The sequence below is a fragment of the Siniperca chuatsi genome, linkage group LG14, assembly GCF_020085105.1.
Source record: "Siniperca chuatsi isolate FFG_IHB_CAS linkage group LG14, ASM2008510v1, whole genome shotgun sequence".
Taxonomy (NCBI): domain Eukaryota; kingdom Metazoa; phylum Chordata; class Actinopteri; order Centrarchiformes; family Sinipercidae; genus Siniperca; species Siniperca chuatsi.
Window position 1 is genome coordinate 15,475,776 of NC_058055.1, and position 18,057 is coordinate 15,493,832.

The 18,057-nt window shown below is 38.6% G+C and overlaps 1 long non-coding RNA gene across 2 annotated transcripts; it reads left to right on the forward strand.

Annotated features, from left to right (window-relative positions):
- Positions 1-4,238: 4,238 nt before the first annotated feature.
- Positions 4,239-16,417, forward strand: LOC122888123. 2 transcript variants are annotated; one of them, XR_006380656.1, is made up of 3 exons: positions 4,239-4,432; positions 13,532-13,654; positions 15,747-16,417. It is a non-coding gene; the product is annotated as an uncharacterized LOC122888123 (long non-coding RNA). The 2 variants fall into 2 exon arrangements; XR_006380655.1 differs by lacking the exon at positions 15,747-16,417 and adding an exon at positions 13,868-14,328.
- The last annotated feature ends 1,640 nt before the right edge of the window (positions 16,418-18,057 follow it).

The following is an 18,057-nucleotide window of genomic DNA, read 5'->3' on the forward strand; positions in this document are numbered from 1 at the left end:
CACTTGAGTCAGTGTCAGTTGGGTCTGAAGACTACAAGTTTGAAAATGAAAAAAGTCTGGGGGGGTGAAATTAGGAAGAAGTGAGGTTACCAGACCTTGGTAGCCCGCTCCTCATCTCTGATTGATGCCAGTGACTTGCGGCTACATTAGCTGCTACTAGCATAACACATCCAAATCTCCGATCAAAGTGTCGGTGGTCGAGTTGCATAGTGGGTAATGTAGGCGGCAGGTTTTAGTGAGGATGAAGAATATGTTGAATAAAAAATTTAAAAAAAGACTCTGGTTCGGCTGCATTGATTTATTTATTTATTTTAACTGTCCATTGTGAGTCAAACAATGTTACAGGAGTGCAGTCCTGAATCGGTGGAGTACTCTTGTAACACGAGAAGAGGACCGGGTTTCAGGTAACACCTGCATCCTTTTCTTGTATAGTGGCAATCAACGAAGGTATTCGTGTATGTTGTGACTTGTTTGTAGCTGGTACTGTAGAGCTATAAGGCTTAGTGGTAATTCACAACAACAAAACATTTTACCAGTACTACCTGTACCGTGACAGTCCTAACAGAGCGGGACAGCCCTGGAGCTCTCCCAAATCCTGGTGGAGATAGAATTACTATCCAAGGATGAGAAAGTTTATTGACTGCTTCACTCCTACTCAGACCAAATGTACCTCACTCTGAGATGAGATAAATGGTGTGCCCAGGCATTAATGTGACTAAACTGCATTCTAGTGTTGTGAGGCTACTGTCAGTGGACAAATTATGTCTCATTTTTGATGGATCTCTCTCTGTATTATTGTTGAATCTAGATGAAATCCATGATTTTTAATCCTGAGGGACTGACACCAAAATGTGGAACATATTCTCAAAGCTAAGAGTTGGTCCTAGACAGATAATGTTCTCTAAAAATAATTTACTAGTCCAATTTACATTGAATCAAGATAATATGTGCAAAGCATCTTAGCTCTTAAGACATCTTACAAAGTGAAGAGCTTTTAGAAGTAGAGAGGCCGGCTTTATTATGGAGTTTAGGAGTTTTGTAAGCAGAAGAGGAAATGGCTGTGAAAGTGAGGGTAACAGAAAACAGTAAAGTTAATAGTGCTACAGTTTAGATTGTGCAGAGATTTAGTTTATTGATCTTTTCCTTGTTAAAGATGTGTTTTCATTTCTCACTCAATAAAGTAACACAGTTAGGCATTCACTACACTCACTCACTACACCTAACAGGTGTGCAAATCTTGTAAGTCAAGTCAGATGTACCAAGAAATCTTGATCCACTTCTACAAACTCTTTATGTCAAATTGATCAAAAAGTCACAATCAGATTACTGCACCCACGCAAATTAAAGTGACAAGTTTCAAATTTGTCAGTATCAGTAAAAATAACAATACTAAAATGTGGAAGAAGGCCAGAAACATGAAATCCTGATAAAGGAAGGTTCTGCACACTATGGTCCAAAGCAAGTATTTAATGACACAGCCAATCTTTCAGTCTTTAGATCTTCATCTGGGCAAGTGTTTGACAAAAGGGAATCTCAGAGCTTTTAAATTACATCAAATAGAGCGCACCCGAGCTATTTCATGGAGGTCCACATGGGAGATGCAGAACACAATTGTAGTCCACAAGGGTCTGGAAACACAGGAAGCTCCACAGATCATCCATCCATTTTCTGCTGATCATACGGGGCCGGGTAGCGGTTGCAGTATGGCTAAGCCAGGTAGTCCAGAGGTCCCTCTCCCCAGCAACGTTTTTCAGCTCCTCCTGGGGGACCCTGAAGTGTTCTCAAGCCAGATGAGATATAGAATCTCTCCAGCATGTTCTGTGTCAACCCTGTGGATCTGCTACCAGTTAGATGTGCCTGGATCTTGGCTCCTTTTGACGCAAAGGAGCAGCGGCTCTACTCTGAGCTCCCTCTGGATGTCTGAGCTCCTTACCCTGTCTCTAATGCTGTGTTCAGACTACCAGCGGCAAAGCTACAAAACGGGCATGAGTTGCCAGCTGCTATGTCGCCGAGTCGCTGTTGAAGTGTTACTCAATCGCTCATTGACGTAGCATAGCGTCAGCTAACTAACACAGTACCACAGCTAGCTATTGTGCGTTTAAAAATGTATGCTACATACCTGGTGCTCCCGTAGCCAGCTTCTGCCAAGGTGCATTTATTTTTGTTAATGTCGCGGTAGAAAAAAGGGTAGGGTTAAATAGGACTGGGAACTGGCTAACAGCAAGAATATGTTTTTCTTTCACTTTTTTATTTATTTTTTTTTTTTTTAGACGTACGGAACAGAGAGTGGGACCAGTAAAACAAAATCAGATGATTGGTGGATGCTTCACCGCATCATTGGAGCACTGAAAAAAGGCCAGCTCAACTGATTTGTAGCGCGTCACACCCGTCGCCCAAGTGTCAGGTGTCAGTTTGTAGCTTCATGTCACCGGCTTCCGTTGAAAATGACTTGTAGCCTGATGCTCTGTCGCCGGTAGTCTGAACACAGCTTAAGGGTGAGCCCAGCCACCCTAGGGAGAAAAGTCATTTCGGCCGCTTGTATCCACAATCCCATTCTTTCGGTCACTACCCAAAAAGCTGCTCTAATTAATTAAATTACTATGCATAATGTGAAAGCGGTCACTTGTTGTGACAACACACAGAGAATTATCTATCTAATTATTAATATTAGTTTTAGCGTCTTCCAGCTCATTGTTTTGGTTTTACGGCTGCAACATACTGTTTTGGTTCAGTCTCACCGTTCTCATTGTTGTTTCCAGCCACAGCAGGCAGTTATTTTCAGCAAAAAAGCTATAAACCCACTATAGACTACTTGCCCAGCAGCAAAAGGCAGATAGACAAAGTTACTGACTAGCTGGTGAACAAAGTGGAGCATTTAGCAGCTAAAGAGCAAGATATTCCCCCCAAGAGTTAATCCAGAAAAATGACTCCTAATAAATGCTAAATTCTGAGCTTTGATTGATCAATGACAGTGTTTAAAGGAGAGCATCAGATCTACCATCGAAGTGAACTACACCTCCTCACTGACATAGACGTTTCTGTACATTCACACAGTCATAATCTTTCCTTATTCAGTCTTTATTGTTTACCATTTCAGCTCTCAAACCGTTTTGTAGCTGCAAATATCCCTTCTTGTTGTCACACTGGGTGGTTTGGTTATTTATGCAAAGAAATAGGAAAAATATTCCACCAAACTACAAAACAGAAATGTAAAATATGTCACCACTGGATGAGTTGTTTTTTTTTTAAATTGACTCTTTCTCCTCAACCTCTTAAAACAAAGACTTCTTCATAACTATGTTGAATTATTAAGTATGGTTTGACACCAAAGATAATGCTTGTAAAAGTCATTATGTGACTGAGTTGTAAATGTCCAATCCAGGGGTAGTACTGTTTTAAAAAATACGCTAGTGGTAGACAGCAAAGCACAGCACCAACTTCGTCACCCCTCTACCTCATGTTCAACCCGCAGATGCCGACATGAATGGGTTGAAAGCAATATAGGCTGCACCATTTTCACTGAAAATGTTCTGCACCCAAACACTTAACTTCAAAGTGGCTTTGAGATGTGCCTATTAATACGCAGTCTACTTCCGTCAATCTTCATTGTGCCACTGCCGAGTTGTGTTGTGGTAGACGGTAGAGTATTGAGCCTGCAGGGGATTTCTAATGGTTGTAGTGAATTACAGTAAGTGGGTTATTTTCGATGAATCATCAACAAGCCGAATAGTGAATACTAACAACAACAGAGACGTGGGTGCCACAGGAGCTGCATGGAGATGTGTGTGTGTGTGTGTGTGTGTGTGTGTCTGTACTACAATGTGTGGGAGCACATGAATATGGTTTCAAACAAAAGTTCTTACAAAGACAGGCTCCAGGTTAATTCGCCTCAGGTGGGGCGCCAACATGAGGAGATTGGTTTGACCAGAGATCTCATCTTCCTGCATTGTGTCTGTGAAATTGTGTACTGCAAAATGCCACAACACAGTATGTATTACACCAATGTACTAAAGGATATTACAATTATTGATCTGAGTCCACATGAGGCTATTTTGTGCTACATGATTTTTTGCATGGATCAAACTTGTGACCTTCTTGCTCTTTGTCCGATAGTATCTGTACATCCTGCGTGAGCTTTTATGAGATCTGATTCTCCTTGATGAAGGAACATGATAATAGCTTTTGTTAATCATCAACTTAACTGTGAAAAGTATTCTCTCTGTAGTACAGAGGCAGTAAGTGACAAACAACAAGAGGAAGAGTGGGAGGGGGAAGATCACGAATAAGGAATGCGGGACATGCAGCACCGATGCTGTGATAATGAGCCTCCACAGTAGGCAACATGACAGCGGAGCTGAGCCACCATTTTGACAAAGAATAACACACAGCCCCATTGTGGCACATGGTGCAACACTACTCTTGGGAACAGTAGGTACTATATGAGCTAAAAGAGTGGCGTAAAGGTCAGAGCAATTTACCTTCACCGCCTCCTCACACACGTACCACTTTATCTTGAAATGTTGATGTTTGTTCTCGTTTTGATCTTTATCCTTAACTTTAAGACATTCACAACATTAAACATTTGGAAGAGTAGCCTATGTGCTGTTAAGATCGTATTCCACTCTGAACGTGGAAGCTAGTTAGCCTAGCTTGCTAACGTTACCACTGATTCCCACTACTGAACAACTGCTGAGTCATGTGCAACTCCCACACAGAGTTTATCCTGCATTATACCAAGGAGTGGGTCTAGCTAGCCTTAGCTGTGTCACTTTTATGGGTCCAGTTGTGGATGTGTATGATGGAAAATGACCAGACAGTCAAAACTCACAGCAACAAGTAGTTGCGTGATCTGAATCATGACACAGAATAATGGAAAATGTACGTGCATAAATCACAGATGGGATTTTAAGTCACATCCTAAGTCATATGGCTGGAAATGGCAAAAGCAGCAAAGATTAGTATTAAAGACTACTGTTTGCTTCCCGGTTTAGAGATTCAGCGTATTCGTGGTTTGCAGAAATGAATGCAGAATGTCACCATATTTATCTGCCCATTAGGTTGGGAGTTACTGGTCGTTCACACATACAGACTCAAAAGACAACAATAGGCTGCTATTCATTGTGAATGGGACCTGGCATTGCAGCCTGGTGCTGCCTTCTGAGCTAGATTTAAAAGGCACCCAGTGGCACTCCATTGGAAAGTTGAGAAAGGCAATGCGAATATCCTCTGAGTAAGTAAGTGAACAAATCAGATCACTTATTAGCCCTTCAGTATGTAACGCAAAGGATACTGCTAGTCATTAAACCATGAGACTATTAGGGGATATATTATCAGTTAGTGCCCAAAATATGAAAAATTAAATACAGTGAAAGTAATTAAATTTAAGACCCTCCAACTTGCATTTTTGGGCAGTAAGGATTGAGCTGGTGGAGGGCCATTAGATCAGATGGGACATTAGCTAAGCAACAGATATTTTTTAGTGAGGCAGCAAAACCTTCAAAAAGAAGAACATCCTGAACCTTTTTCTCCTTTTGCTCCTCCTGTCTATTCACTCTCTCCCTCATACATACCATCACATACACACACTGCTTTTCTATTTCCCTCTGTCTCACACTTATTTTTCACCACCTACTTCTTTCAAGCCCATTGGCATTCTTTCTCCACCTTTAAAATGTTTTATTTTTTTAAACAAATTCACTTAATCTGTTTTCATCTGTTTCCCGACATTTTCTCATTCTGTTTTCTGTTGGTTATGCTTAAAGAATAACTTCAACCAAAGCTTCACCTTCAAACTTCAAACCTCAAAGCTTTTTAAGATTCATGGCACTGTCTGCAATACTGGCAGTTCACTGGGACCCAAATGGAAATGTCATATTCCAGTGTCTGGGATGTGTCCATGAAGCATAGTACGCAGAATCCTCAAATATAGCATACTCACCTAGTTATTCAACCAAACCACATCTAAATGTGGTGTTTTATTTGACAGTTGTTTTACAGAGCTTCAAACATACTGCAGCTGTACATACTGACTGTGCCATTACACATTTTATGCCACCGTGTTCTGGTTCTAATCCATAACTGTTTTTAATAATCGATTCAAAATTTAAGATTTTAAGATCCCCAATGCTTCATTTATACATACAGAAAAACTACTGGTAATTTAAGTGAACAGATAAATCCTTTTTTGTTCATGTGATATTCAAATGAGGTTTTTTGGTAACTTTTTTTTGTAAAATTATGCACTTCTTTTATTGGACAAAATGGCACGGAACATCCATGCAGCAACTATGTTTCCCCTCCAAATATATTTGGCAAAACAAACGAGTATATAAACATAATTTCTAGGAGACAGAGTGGTTGATGGGTGAACAAAATGTTTTACTCTGTGATCACTATGCAAACCTGAGCTATTGCCATTTTATGTAATGGGAGACATACAGAGCAGGCTTTGTAAATCACACCGTTAAAGCCACCTTCTAAGAGAAAATAAATCCAATTTGGAAGAAAATCCTGAAAAAACAGCTTTACAATGTACTTGCCACTTTCACAATGCATCCATAGACTATTGTGATGGAATGTGTGTCAAACTGTATTTCGGAAAAGGCAAATATCACACTCTGCAGTAAAACTGTTAATTTACTCCACATTCACAGCTTCATTAACTGTTAAATACAATAGGTCTGTTTCTTTACCAATGCAGCACTGCAGGCTTTTCAGTGTAGCACTGGTAAATATTTATTCCTAATTTTATTGTGAAACATATGCAGTGTGTAATGTTACTGTTGTCGTTTGTCACATCGTTTGTAAACATCTGTTTAGTTATCTAACTTTTAAGAAGAAGTCTATCTCAACAGTTTTTATCACTCCAAAAGCTCCTGTCTTAACTAATACAATGAAATAAAAAGACTAACTTCTCAGTTCAAAGGCAAAAGAATAAACTCAACGTGAAACATATGCATTTACATGCAAACAAAACAGACGTAAACACACACATACAGTACACATAAGTCAAATAACTTAACTTTTTAGATTTGCAATGGAAATTTACCAAAACAAAGGATCTCAAAAGATTTTAGTGTTTGTGTCATGTCACTGGTGTACTTTGTTAGATGCTAATAAGTGTGTATAATTTGCTTGCATATGAATAATGCCTCTGAATGAATAATTGGAGCATAATGTGTCATTTTTAACTGAATTAGGAGTCTAATGATAATATGTAGCAGCTAAGTGGCTCAAGGCAGCTTTGTATTTGTTCCTCAACCTATCTTGTTGCGGAGATTGGTTACAGTTTTAGAGGACAGTGTGTCCTTGACATGTCAACAAGTTTTTGTGCTGGTGAAACATTACTGACTGACAGAGGAAGCCAGAGAAGGAAAGATTGAAATAACAAATGGTACAAAGTTTGGGAATATGTGCAATAGAGTAGTAGAAAGAGAGAGAAGACGAACAGGAAAGATGAAAGCTGCGGCATGATCATTTTTCAGATGTAACCACCATGACTTTGCGGCAGTAAACCACTTAATCAATCAAAAGCCTACAGGACAAGTTGAAGCATATGTGGATGCTGAACATCTATTCCTGAATATCTCTTCATCTAGTCATCAGGGCAACAACAAACATGTTTGACTTTATTATGGGACAATCCTGCAGCGCAGCCTCGATTCAATCTCTGTAAATCACAACCATGCCTGCTGATTTGAATTTTACAGCAATAGGGAGTTGACATGGAGTTCCAGACAGGATAAGATGCCAGACTGAAGTTAACAAACCAACTGTGGTCATATTGTCACAGTACAGATCATGCAAACAAAATGACATTGATATATTAATGGAACTGATACACTACATGGCTAAAAGTATGTGGACATGCTTGTTTTGTTTTGGTCTGGGCTTGTGCTTCATGGTTTTTGCTATGCTGTTTAATTCTTCTTAAGGACAATCTTAATGCTACAGCATACAGTGATATTTTATTTCTGTTGTGTTATAGCAGCATGTTAATGCCCATGGTTTTGGAATTAGATGTTCAACTCTCACATAATATGAGAATGTTCGAGTGCATGGGTTTGGTCACAAAATTCACAACTTAATCTGCACTTTGAAATGTTATGATTGTGAAGCAGCAGATGGCCATCGGTACATGGATATAAGCTTGCAGTTGGCGATGAGAATGGCTGTTTGTATCAGAGGCGTAAACCATAGAGCAGTTTACATTTAAGAAAAGTAAAGCAAGTTGTCACATAAACACATTTGTGTAAATATTTCACTAATGTTTAGCAGTAACAGAGCAGCCATTCAATGCAGGAAATTTAACCTGCTCAATTTGTACAAAACAATTGTTAGCTCAGGTTGCAACAACATAGTTTACCATGTTGTATTTGTGTATTAGTGTATGCTTGAATTTGTGCACAAAGTCAGTAGATTAAAGATCTCTCTTTTCTGCATCAAACTGCTCCTGTCTAACTTCTTCTTGTGACCTGTTTTGAAAGTTTTCCACTGTTGCTGTGTGGATTACAAAGTTCAGAGGCACATGTGGAGAAAATGCCAATGTGACCACCTATCTTCTGAGTGTCAAAAGCCATGTTGAGTTTCACATGAAGTCAGTATTACTGGGAAATAATTAATGTAAATGGGCTGTGTGCAGGGCAGTGCCGTTTTAAAGCTAATACACAATATAACCCTCTGCTTGACATCTGATTTCTAATGAGCCAGTAGGACCCCACAAAACAATGACAACAACCTGCGATGAAATATGCCACAAAACCAGTTCAGCTGATTACACTGATATATAAACACTCAAACATGAGTGTCCATATTTCACCACTTGAAAAGCATCATAATGCACAAGCCAAACAACCAAAAGACAAATAAGCTCAGCTACAACAAGCAGAATTAGTAATTCAAATACTCCACATAGAGAGATAACAGCAGTTCAGAGCAGAAATTAGCAGCAAGCCGACAGAATGACATTGCCCAAACAGATTAGTCACAGAATGTAAAACATGCAGCAATAATATAGCCAGCAGTGACAGCAGCCATATTACCAAGGACATAAACATAGAATAGTTAACCACAAGCAGCAAATAGTTAGCTTGTCAAAGTGAATGAACAGCTGATGTAGAGTTTTGTGCAGTGCGAACATGATTTTATTTTATTCGTGATTTTAAGCCTTCTGAAAGTAACTGTTGGCAGCGTAAATTGCTTATGAAATGCTATGTGAGGAGCAGCACAAGTGTTTGCATCATTGTTATACAGATAACAGATAGTTGTGTCTGCGTACGCCTTCCTACCTACACGTCTGCTCTGCTGTCTTTCTAGTTTGTCTCTTGGACTGAACCTGATGTCTGGCTGTTAGTGTGATCGTCTGATAGAACAGTAACATTATTCTGCTTAATGTAAATATGGTTTAAAATGAAAAGTCTCCATCTACGTAGACAGAGAACTAATAGTATTTTGACAAATTAATGCACAAGTAGAGGGCATTGTCACAAAACCAAAAAATATAAATTTCTCTCTTTTGGTTTCAGATTTTTTTCACAAAAGGCAAACACAGGACAAATGATTCAAAGAGCAGATATGAATGCTGTAGCTGAAAAAAAAAGCTATTTAATTTGAGTTGGATTTTAATTGGCCAACTCCATCACCTGACTTCAATCCAACTGAGTGTGAGTGTACAGTAACTACTCAGAAAATGTAGGTTTGGACCCAAAAGCACGATCCAGAGACCGTGTAGATAAACATATAAAAGCTCGTCTTTACTTGGTGCCACAAAACAAGAAACCAGGCAGGCAAACAAAGAAGGGCAAACTTAACCAGCCAAGGGGCAGGACACAGTTCAGGCAGTTGAAGCGGCTGGACCACTTAGTAAGGAACACATAAGACAATCTGACAGGGAAGTGGTGAAAATAGGCCAGTATATATACTGCATGGGTAATGAGGGAAATGGGAACAGGTGAGCAGGTGGGTGGGGCAGGAACAGGGGTTATTGCAGGTCAGGAGAGAGTGGGAGGGTCTGAAATGACAATAGAGTTAGTATGCACATAAATGGACAAGCTGGAAGAGGAAAATGGCAAGAATCAGGCTGATATTGTCACAGTGAGATTCATTTGCTTAAGACCAAACTAATGTTAACAGTCATAAATGTATGTGAGTAAGTGACTGCAAAAACCAAATATTAAATATGACTATTTGTTTTTTAGTTAAATTAGTCCAACACATTTTGGTCACCTAAAATTTGTATTAAAAGGGCAACAGTTTCTACACTGTTGATCTGATGGGGATGCAAACATCCTTAAATGAAAGATGCTGTCATAAGAAATTGAAGGAAACATTTTATAGAGGGGTTGGAAGACTGTGGCAGGTAAAATCACTGGGTCATATATGGAATATACCAACGCAATACTGGGTTAACTCTACCCAGTATCCATGGGTAGAAAACCATTGGGTCACCAATCAAACCCAATGTAAGTGTCATTTGTTATATTATTTATTTATTTAGACTAAAATATGGTATGGTTGCAATATTTTATAATGTTTTAAAACTCTTTTTAAACTTACATGTCACTATTTGTTAATAATACGTGCATCCTTTGCAGTTTTGAATGTCTTACACATTGTTTTGTACAACTAACAATATTTGAGACAGTTTTGTTGTGTCTAAGACTGGGTCAAAATAACCATATTTAACTTGGGAAAATAACACTAAAACTGAGTCAAAACAACCCATTGGTACTGGCTTGAGTTACCCAATATTGCATCTACAGCCAGTATTTTTTTAGTGTGTACAACTCTTTATTAGGAAATTAAGGTTCCACCATTTTCTACCTATTATGATACACACATTACCTGCAGAGAGCAACTGATACGTTAATTCATTATTAGTTTGCTGGCAAGACTGGCACCAAGAAGCACTCTAACTGGGCTAATCCAACTCCCAGCATGATGAGAACAAATACATTTTAAGGACTATTGCAACAGAAATAATGTGGTCTGCTGAGAGATGAAACTATCTCAAGATGAAAATCACATCAAGAGCCACAACAATTTTAAAATACTGCCTTCTCAGATGGTGCCAGAAAAATAATCAGTTTGTTTGTTAATAAATAATGTGATAAATAAATAAACCAGCCAGCAGCAGCTGTGCCTTGTAGTCATAAAAGTGAGATGGGAAGTAAGTGGTTCACTGGTGCCAGTCAGTCAGTGGGTTAATATCTTTGAGGGGATCTGTGTGTGCTTTGAGAGCAATAAATTATTCCTCTGGTATACATCAAAGCTTTCAGCACTGTAAAAAAACATAATTTGAAACAAGCTTCTTTCACATTGTTCAGGAGTGTTACAAATGTCTTCTCATCTCTCTTTGAAGCAGCTTTAGCACTTAATGAGTCATTTGGATGGATAAGACTTTCCTCACTTCGATTCCCAAACCAGATAAGTGACTGTGATGGTCCTTGGTTGTAATGAGGAAAGACAGCTCCCTCTTGAACATCAGAGACAAATCCTCGTTTCCACATGTGTATTCTGATTATATTTAGCACAGAATATAAATATGTGACATTACAATTTTGGGGAAGTTTGTAGTATTACTCTACTGAGAATAAGTGAGAAGTAGGACTATTATTAGACAAAACACCACTCACATTCTGTAGACAATACCAGAAAAAGCAATTTGAGTGTAGTCTGTGAAGGACTGTTATATAGTCAGCAGTTTACCAAAAGTCAGAAGCGCTTGAGGATAAAGTGACAAATCCTTTTCAATTGGAGAGGTCAGTCGATCTTTCCAAGTGAAACGGTGGAGAATAAAGCTTGGTGCACATCCTACATCGCTACACCTGGGTGATTAACAAACTGGTTAGTCAGGTGGCTGGTTTCACCATAAAGCAAAATGCATCAAGCTCCACTACACCAACAAACCCACAGACAGGCTGGTGAACAGAAGCAAACAAAAGCTGTGTGTACAGCCTTTATAAGTGATCATCATGGGTACCTTGGAAAAAATATGAGCAGTGCATAAAATATTTTGTGCAGCAAAGATAATAACATTACATTTCCAAGGTGCTTTAAGAATATATATTATACAAGCAGGGACAGTGATTTGGGAAAGTTTACACTCACGCAAAACACATTAGGCCTAGCTAACATTAGCTTGTCAGCTAGCTACAGCTGCTAAAATTTGCTAGCGAATTTGCACAGTTGTCATTGCAGCCTGCAAAATCAAAGGTTGCCAGCTAAAAATGAGAAGCTGCTTTTCTCTATCTCTGTCTGAAATCAAGGACCCATTGTTACAGAAATTACAAAAAATGTTGAGTGGTAAATCTGCTACCATTATTACCATAGAGGAACCGTAAGAATGGCAAATGGAAAGTAAGTAGTATATTTTCTCATATTTATTATCCACGTCTACAACAGTTTTATCAGTTCAGCAGGGTGTAATCAGGTAGCAAGTTGAGAAAAGAAAAAAAGGCTCTCTGGAGTAAAATATTTTACTTCTAAAAATTAAAACAAAACCAGGAAGACAAAACAAAACGGTACCTGCATCCATCACTGCTTGACATCTCTGGTGCCCGTAGTCTCTTGGCCTCTGAATCTGCAGATCTGGGATGTTGTTGATTCCTGAGAAGGACCTGACGAAGTTGCTGTCAGGCAGAAAGCCATGTCTTCTCATGTTGCGAGTCAGGACATCAAAGGTATTCCAGGTATAACAGACCACAGGAAACTGAGTCAACATGGCCTTATTCTAACAGTGACCTATTGAATATTTGTAATTTGCATCCACTAAGTCTTACAAAGCATGGGGACTTGTTAGAAGTCTCCACCTGTGATTAAAGATAAGCGAAAAGAAAAGCAAGAGAGAAAGAGAAATGCATATTTAAAGATGCAGTATGAAGGTACTTTACCAGAGCTCTCCACAAAAACATAATAATAATTGCACCCCTTGCCTTAACTAGGCACAGTAAATTCCTCACAACCATCCAAAGATTGTGGTTTTGGCTCCACTCCTGGGCGCAGCTTTGATTAGCCTCAGAGCAACAGGAGCAACAGCTTCCTAACTGTTCAATGAGAGAGAAAGCACTCACTGAATTAATGATGGTAGTGTGTGTGTGTGTGTGTGTGTGTGTGTGTGTGCGCACACGTGTCTGTAAATAAAAGTGCAAGAGGAACAGAGTGACCCATTTTTGTGAAGTACGCAATATTACATTTACACATGAAAGAAGACGAGCCAGTCTCACGGCAGTTCGTGAAACAGTAATGAAATTCAATCTATTGATTCGTGTCCATGGATACGAATTTCCCTTTTTTTTTCGTGTCACTCAGCACGAATTTCAAACTAACGTATTTCAATTGGAAGTATCTTTCGTGCCTGCACCAGTTCAGGCGTTCAGTGATCAATGTGCCTGAGTAAGCTCCTGCAGTTCCTACATGAAACTGCTCACAACAAATCTGTGGATAATCTTGAGTAACCGGGTCATGATTTCTGGAAAGAGACATTACTGTTGAGTTTTTCATAATTTCATTATTTTTGTTTTCTCTCTTTCAGAACTGGATTGGTAACTACAAAATGTCCTTTAAAGCTTCTTCTTCCTCGGCCCTCAGAGCTGAAACTTCACACACGAGAGCTGTCGCCATGTAATTTTTTGTAGAGACATTCTCAGAAACAAAGGTGAGAGACAATATTCAATAAATGCTTTTAATTGTTATACTAAAAGGTTTGTTGTTGTACATAGTGGCCCTGTTTACTTTAGGGGTTGTGAAACTGATTTTCAGGATACTTGGCAAGTACTTCACACACTGAAGTTGCATTCCTCAATGTAAGAGTGTTGTGTTTGTGAAAAGAATCAGGTCATTTACTTGACATATAATGCTGTTTTTACAGAGTTGTTACAGAGAAAGTGCGAATCAGTGTGTTGAACCGGCAGATGGTCCAATGAGAGACGAGAAGCAGAAATACCCAGAGGACCTTAGCCCTTAGATGAGGGAGCTCAGCATCAGAAGCAGCTGAAGTTAGAGGTTTGGAAAGAAGCTTTGTTAGTGGTATCATTATAGTATTAAATGTAAGGATGACTGACATTAATGTAATGGAGCAGAATTAATGTGAGCAGAACATTGTGACAGACAATTGGAGTGTCTATATTGAGATTCTTTCATCATTTCAAATTAATTCATCCCAAATAAATATTCCAGTTTATGTTTTAACACGTATGGTATTATCACATGATTTGCATACTCAAAGCATGTAATCTGAATTTGTGTAATGAGCAATTATTAAACACGAGAAGGCAAGCATAAGAGGTGCTTAATAGGAACATCATCTATTCTACATGAAAGAATGTGCTCAGTAAGACCACATGAAAACAAAAAAAAAGGAACAAAAAGGAGTTGGGTCAAATGTTTACAAGGCTATCGGCATCAAATATTCTCACATTGTAGAGATTGTCAAAGGCTTATACCACCCCGCTCAAACTAAATTCCTACTGTATGGGCTAGTCTATTCAGATCAAGGTGGTCAGCTGATGCATTAGTAGCCAAATAAGGCTATGAGTCAAATTATTAGTGGAATATTAGCTTCCACGTAAGCACAACTATTGCATAGTTATCGTAATCTCCCTCAGCACTTATTTCTCACAATATTTTCACCTGTGACAACACTGTTTATAAATGAATATGTACCAGTGTACAAGCTCCACAGGTGGCTAGAGCAACCTGAATCCAAACGCCACTGTCTCTGTTGAGAAAAGGCATTTTATAGCCTGTGATTGTAAAATGTGAAGTTGCTCATTTAATTTTATATTTCCAAGTATATGTGACTGAGAATGTTCAATTATGGAATCACCTTTCTTAAAACATAGTCGTCCTCGATTAGTATTGAACCACATCATCCGATAAAGCACTACAACGTTGTGTGTGTGTGTGTGTGTGTGTGTGTGTGTGTGTGTGTGCGCATCAAATCTTGTACCATGGCCATATAAACGGGATGAAGACGGGGTTTTCAAATTAGACTTTACATTTCACATCACTCATTTATTCCCTGCACTTTCATATATATCATAAAACTTTATATTGTGCATTGCATTCAACCTCCACTGTTACATAATGTAATTATTTATGCACATGTCAAAGTAGCTGTCTAATGAGGATGTCCCCTGTCTGTCCAATCAATGCAATTCTTAATGTGTTTCGTCATCAATTATTTTACTAATATTTGTCAAACAATGAAGATGACTCTCCGCTTTCTACTCGACAGGACGCAACCTCTCAGCTGAGCGCACACACACATTCATATAGAGCATATGGGGGCGGAACTGATACAGACACATGGGCACGTTTCTCTATCATCATGCTCGCATTGTTTTGCAGCAGAAGCTAATGGTGGTCAAATGTACATGCATAGCGAATCACAATTTCTTAATAAAAATTTTATTAGAATAAAAAATGAATATAATAAAGAAGCCGGCTGGAATTTGATGAGCAGTCGGCTGTTTGCCGGCGCTTATGGAAAGCTCTGCACATAAAGGCCAAAGTGATACTTGACATGGTTCACTAAGAAGTTGTTATTTTTATAGAAAAGATCAATAATCATTTTGCATGCAACTGTATAATCCTGGATGTTTCCACAAAGGTTTACTTTTAGTTGTGATAATTAATGATGTAGTACAATCAAGGAAGAAGGTGTGTAACCATATGCAGTTAATTTTCACATCCATATGGACACAAGTCAGTCTTCCACGAAAGTAACTGAAATGTTTGCATCATAGACAGGACTTCAAACTGACCTCTGCAAACTGACTTACCTCTGCAAGTGTGAGGTTGTTTCTCCCTGCGCTGGATGAAGAAAAACCCCTCAACAGAAACCTGACACTCGAGTAACAGACAAACAAAAAGCACTAGCAGAGGGATGGAAAAGGCTGTCTGGGGCTTGCTGGCTGCTGCTGGCCAGAGCCCATACCTGAGTGCAGGCTTCTGGTTCACACTCACACATTTTGACAGTGACGATGCAGAGCCGTCCTGCCAAATAAAAAAAAATGGGAAATAAATAAAAACATAACCAAAGACTACTATAAAGATTACCCTATCAACACAAGCAAAATTACTTGAGTGTGTCACCTATAAGCTAATGTTTGTTATTATTGGAATCAGCAAACAGCCACAGAAAGGAATTTTAAAACATCACAAATTTGATGAATTCCTTATAGGAAATTATTGCTGCACATTTAACCTGTCAAGAAAATTAACTATATTAAGATTTTTTCAATGTAAAATGACAAACCTGTCTTGACAATGACCTTCATGTCCTTCATTGATACAGGCCTCATGGCCTTCAGGTTAGAGGAATAACCCCAGGGAGGATGGCTCATAGAAAGAAATATTGAGAAATATTGTTAGCGCTAACAGAGTTTTCAAAACAACAAACTCAAGAAGACAAGACACAAACAGTTAATACTACATAGTGCTAAAACAATTACAAGAATCTAATGACTGTATTTAAAATTACTGTGAGCTTGCTATGTCTGTATGTATGAGTGCATGCAATGGTTCTTACATTCCAGGGGTTAGCGCTGGCATGGTAAATAATAAAACAAACTTACCACAGGAGTCCTGGGACTGAAATTGAGAATCGGAGCTGTGACAGAAGACGAAAAAAAGTCAGGTAAAGAGATATTATGAAGGCAGGCAAGCAGGCCGACAGACAGACCTGTGCCTTTGGGTTTTATTTTTCAAGTTCAAGGTTGAGGACAGCAATGAATGTTTGTTAGTCTAAGTCATTGCTCACTTACAAAGATACGACAGAGCCACCACTGATATCACCATATAGCTAAACAAGCTAAGGTATTTCTAATAATTTGGCAGGGTTCATCTTTTGCATTAATGTGTCATTGTAAGCTTCTCGCTTACACACACAGGTGACAGGTGTGCTAGTAGAGGAGCATCTTTGGTTTGAATATTTCACTCAGTGTGACTTTGATATAGCTTCAATGAAGCGTTGAAAAGAGCAGATACAGAATGTATCATGTAGCGTTGTCTTACAGTGTGGAAAAAGTCATTTTTACAGGCTAACTTTGAAGCTAATGGGGAAATTTAAGGGGAAAACACCTGTTAACTAATTTAGTGATTACTTAGTTTACCAATTAGTCACAACAAAAGCTAATATTTTAGCTTTAGTTATAGTTATAGTTAGTAATGCTAACCACTTAGCTACAATACCAACAAACCTTTTTGCAGTAAATTCAAGCTAGTAACATTACCACAAAAGATCGGTAAAGCATGTTATATCTAGCAAAATGCAAGTGCAAAACGGTTATCTCATGTCACGTCACCTCAAAACTTTTTCTTGTTTTTTTTTTCGCTTTGACTAAATGATCACGGTTTAAATGCGATTATTCCTTAATGTTATGAATAATGTGACAGCAATGGATTTGTTGTCTTTATTCTAAAATGCATATATATTGACAATGTGTCATCTGCCTAGCATCATACAAAGCCTTCAAAGAGAAACTGCCACTATGGGACTATCACTGTGGCCAGTCAATAACCCCTGTTGTCATGGTAACTAATGTCACAGTGACATGATACAAAGGCACTTCACAATTTATGGGATTCTGGCCTCATTGAGAGTGACAGACACACAGGCTGAGGCAGAGAAAAGAATAAGCTGACTCTCTTGTAATATCATCAATGAGTGTTATCCCCCACTTAGTAATCAATTAGAGACCTATAAGCCGTCTTTTTACAACTTTAATCATCAGCAAGAGTTGAAAAAGATACTATTTCAGTCCATTTTCGAGCTGTGTGGACTAAAGAAATGAAAAGAGAACTGATGAACTATACAAGACTCGATAACAAAATGTTTGGCTTTTAACTATGATAAACTCTTCCGAGATTAAATCTATTCTTTGAGAGAATCTTTACTACAACTTAGCATTTAACATTTGGCAATGATTCGTTAAAGTGCAGCATACTCTGTGTCTTTGTGTAATTATTCTCTAGGTAAGTGAGAAAGGTGGAGGACGACTTATAATAACTCTGTGTTTCTCTGTGTATGTGATGCTTACCTCCTTCACACAATCT